The sequence below is a fragment of the Fukomys damarensis genome, unplaced genomic scaffold (genome assembly GCF_012274545.1).
Source record: "Fukomys damarensis isolate Sample0158 unplaced genomic scaffold, DMR_v1.0_HiC HiC_scaffold_11, whole genome shotgun sequence".
Lineage (NCBI taxonomy): Eukaryota > Metazoa > Chordata > Mammalia > Rodentia > Bathyergidae > Fukomys > Fukomys damarensis.
The window spans coordinates 25,385,107-25,389,599 of NW_022900923.1; the positions used below are offsets into that span (position 1 = coordinate 25,385,107).

Genomic DNA, 4,493 nt, shown 5'->3' on the forward strand with positions numbered 1-4,493 from the left:
GAAGGGGCCGCCTGCCTCGCAAGAGCAAGGGCCCAAGTTCGATCCCCTGTACCAAAATATAAATAAATAAGCATTAAAAGTGGGAAAATCATTGAGAGAGTTTCTGGAAAAATGGTGATGGTGAGCAAGAACAAATCAGCCTCTTGAGATTTGGAATACAGGCACTAAAAAATAACTAGGGCAGAGGGGAAACAGAGAGAGAGAGAGAGAGAGGTGTTTCCAAGGGACTTTGGAAGAATCTGACAGGAAATTAAAACCTAAAGAGAAGTTGAACACACTGATAAAAATGTAGAGAAGGTAAATAGTTCAGAGAGATAGGTGCTGCGGGGAGAGCATGGGACTCTGCTCCCACGTGAGTCCTCTGATCTCAACAGCTGGTGAGTGACTCCATTCAAGAACCTGACATCCTTGGGTAGCTTGGTTGGATGCCATTCCAAGGAAGGGCCGACTGTTTGAACCGAGAACACAGAGTAGCCGTGGAATGGTTTCATTTTACAGCTCCCCATATTATGTTCCTGTAGTGACTGGGTGAGAGATATCCACGGAGACACCCATGGCCAGGGATCCTCGGTCAACATGGACAAAGACCCCTAAAGGACTTGAGCTAGAGAACAGATGCCCTCCCACACTGCCGGAGGTCAGGTTCAACCTCGGCTGCAATGATTCTGAAAGTTACAACTTGGGCATCCGGTTTCTAATCCTACTGCCTTCTACTGCCAGCATGAGCAGAGACATGTCTGGACTTGTAGATCCTGATTTAAAGAAAAAAAAGTGTAGATCCTGGTAGAAAACCACACATTCAAAAATCACATTTTTTTCTTTTCTTTATGATTTTTTGTGTTCATGCATTTTTGTTTACTGTTTTGTTTTTCTTTTTTTTCCTCTTCGTCAGTTTATTGAGGTTTGGGGAAATTTGCTTTATTTCCTTTTTCATCATTTCTTGCTTCTTTTTTTTTCTTGCTTCTATTTTTCCTGACTTTATTTTTTCCTCTTCTACCTTTTAATTTTTCTCCCTTTAATTTTGTCTTATTTTTATTCTGCATAAAATCTCTTTTTTCCGTCTTTTTTTCTTTCATCTTCTATTTCTTTTCAGTTTTTCCTTCACTTTACCTAATTCTATGAACACCCTTTTACTCCCCAATAGAATCCTTTCTTCTACTTTTCTCTCCTCCCTCTCATATCATACAATTTAATGTTTCATATTTTTGTCTTGTATTTCCCTATTCCCAAACCATATATTTTGTATGTTTGTTCGTTTGTTTGGGGTTGTTTTGTTTTTTGAGGCAAGGTCTTCCTTTGTAGTTCAGGCTGGCCCTGAATTTACTATGTAGCCCAGGTAGGCCTCAAACTTGCAGCAATCCTCCTGCCTCAGCCTCCTGGGATTACAAGTGTGTGCTACCATGCCCAACTTGCCTATATTTTTTTTTTCCTCATTGAGTTTATTGGTACATTTTAGGTATAAAGTACAGTTACATTCTCATTGGGATCTTGTACCTTTACATGACAGGTCTTGGTTCTCATTGCCTATATGTTTTATTAATATAATCACAATGCTTTATTGGTATTATAGTTAACTCTATAAAATTACTGTTGAATTATTTTCTACCATTAGTGAAGTTATAGCTGTTGGATTTAGTACATATTAGCTGAAGTGAATACCTGGGTCGTCTAATTTTTATACCATAATTGTGGATTTATTTTCTAGGTTAAGGGTGATACATAATTGGTTCTCATGATATGTTAATATCCAATTTGTCTTGAATACTACTGTGTCTGATTTCCTTGGGATTGCTAGGGTCCCACAATTGTTGTTATTTCTCTATAAGTCAATATTCAGATTATCTTTGTGTTATTAACAGTATTAGAGTATAGTCCCAGGGAACTTGGTGTTGGGCTAATTACAGTACATACCTACCTCCAAAGTGACCAAGGTGATCAGAATTTAGGGCTGAGGCAAAGAACTATAGTTAGCCCTATCCATCACTGAGGTGGGTGTGGGGCACATTCCTGTCTCCTAGTACTTGGGAAGCTGAGGCGGGAGAATCATGGTGATTTCAAGGCCAGCCTGGGCTCTGTAGTAAGTTCAAGGAGGCCAGCCTGAATTACATAGCATGAATCTGCCTTTAAAAATTACATTACAAAAGAGCAACTAAAGAAATCCCTATACTAGCAACAAAGTACACTATAAACATCCACAAATCTCAACACAAAACAAAACAAACAAAACAATAGAAACATGAGATGAGCAAACAAAATCCCCAAACTCCCAATTCCTCTGAATATAATCAAGAGGGACTTAAAAAGGAAGAATTGCATAAGCCACACACCTAAATTACCCCAAAGGATAACAGATGAGGTTAGAAAGCAGATCAAAGACATACTCAGCAGGGACAAAGAAGATACAACTAAACAAATAATGGAAATAATAATTAAATTGATCCAGAAGATTTCCAAAGACACTAATAAAAAGCTAGGCGAGTTAAACAAAATGATGACTAAAACATAATGACCAAAAAGCTGGGCATGGTGGCGCACACCTAGAATCCCAGCACTCAGGAGGCTGAGGCAGGAGGATTGCTGTGAGTTTGAGACCAGCGTAGGCTACACACTGAGTTCTAGAGGTCAGTCTCAACTATATGGGGAGACCCTGTTTCAAAAAACAACAAAACAAAACAAAACAAAAAAACCCCAGAATCACCAGTTTAGCAAAGATTTAAATCCCAAAAGGTTTCAATCAGATATTTATGAGATTAACACATTTCTGTCAACCTGAACCACTGATGTGTGGTACAGGCATGGCTGTCCCCTAAGGCAGCTTGTACCACACAATGGCATTGTCTCTGGTGGGAACATAACTGTTCAAATCAGAGCTGCCTGACAGTGAGAAATAGGAATTATGGCCCCACTGTGAAGGTGATAAAAATTATATTGACAGTATGGGCAGGAGCAAACAGTGTGAGTGAAGAATTTCAGAACTAGAACACAATGATGCCTTTAAAGACTAACTACTCAAGGACACATTAAAATGAAGAGAATATGAAAAATGGATCCAAGCTGACACATGACACAGGGAAGACTAATGGTAATTGGAATAAGTGAAAAATCAGAGGACAACACAGATGTCATTAAAAATCTGTTCACAGGACTCGCCTGTGGTATCTGTCATTTGAGTGGTCAGGACCATCTTGTGAGAAGATCACCGTGCCTTTGGCCAGAGATTTACTACACTCTTCCTTGGAAGAGGAAAAGAAAAACAAAAAGAAATGTCTAGTTCAGAGTCCAAATTCTTACTTTATGGATGGAAAATATCCATGTTGCTACAATTTTAGAGCAGTTTTCAGCCATGCTCAGACTGTGGTTCTTTGTATAGTTTGTCCAACAGTTTCGTGCCAGCCTACAGGAGGAAAGGCCAGTCTCACAGAAGGTCGCTATTTAGAAGAAAGCAGCACTAATGATCAATACAACTTCCCAAATTTGTTTTTTTTTTTCCCCAGAAAACCTTAAGTTCATTAATTATAATTAATTTACTAAGATAATGTAATTATGCTTGATTTTGTAAGGTGCAGAGCAATGATATCCTATGTGATGTCAGTTTTTCAATAAAGTTTTGATTATGGACAAATATTTTTTAAAGTGAAAAAAAAATTTGTTCACAGAAATAATGGCAGAAGATTTCCCAAATATAGGACAAGAAATAAATATACAGGTAAGTAAGGGATACAGAACCCCAAATAGCCAGAACTGAAAGAGAACCTCCTCCAAGCCAGGCATGGTGTTGCATGCCTGTAATCCCAGAACTTGTGAGGCTGAGGCAGGAGGATTGCTGTGAGTTCAAGATCAGCCTGGGCTACATAGTGGGTTCCAGGTCAGTCAACTACATGATGAGCCCTTGTCTCAAAAAATAAAAAAGAGAGAGAGAGAGAGAACCTCCTCCACATCACATTATATTCAAAGTGCATCCTAGGAACAACACCAAAAAAATCTGTGTGTGTGTGTGTGTGTGTGTGTGTGTGTGTTTGTACTGGGGATTGAACTCCGGTCCTTGCGCTTGCAAGGCAGGCCACCAAACCGATGAGCTAAATTCCCAACCCTATTTTTTAGAAAAACATTTATTGGTACATTTTAGATATATATATATAATGACAACATTCATGGGGAATTTGTATGAGTAAATGATATATCTTGCTTTTTGTTATTCCCCATCCCCTTGTGTACAAAAGCTTTGTTTCTGTTTTTTCAATTTTCTTTTCTTATCCCTTCTTTCCTTTACCCTTCTCCCCTCTTTTGTTCCCCTTCTCATTTGAACATTTCTTCACATTTCCCAATGTCTATTGTATGTGTTAGTCCTTATTTCCACTTTGTTTTTCACACCAGAGAAACAATGCTGTATTTAACATGTGTTTGATTTACTTCACTTAAGAGTATGGTCTCGAGGTGCATCCATTTAGATATAAATGTCTCAAGCTTATCCTCCTTTATGGCAGAGTAATACT

The 4,493-nt window shown here is 38.5% G+C and overlaps 1 pseudogene; it reads left to right on the plus strand.

Annotated features, from left to right (window-relative positions):
- Nucleotides 1-553: 553 nt before the first annotated feature.
- Nucleotides 554-3,452, plus strand: LOC104873735 (annotated as a pseudogene).
- Nucleotides 3,453-4,493: the final 1,041 nt, after the last annotated feature.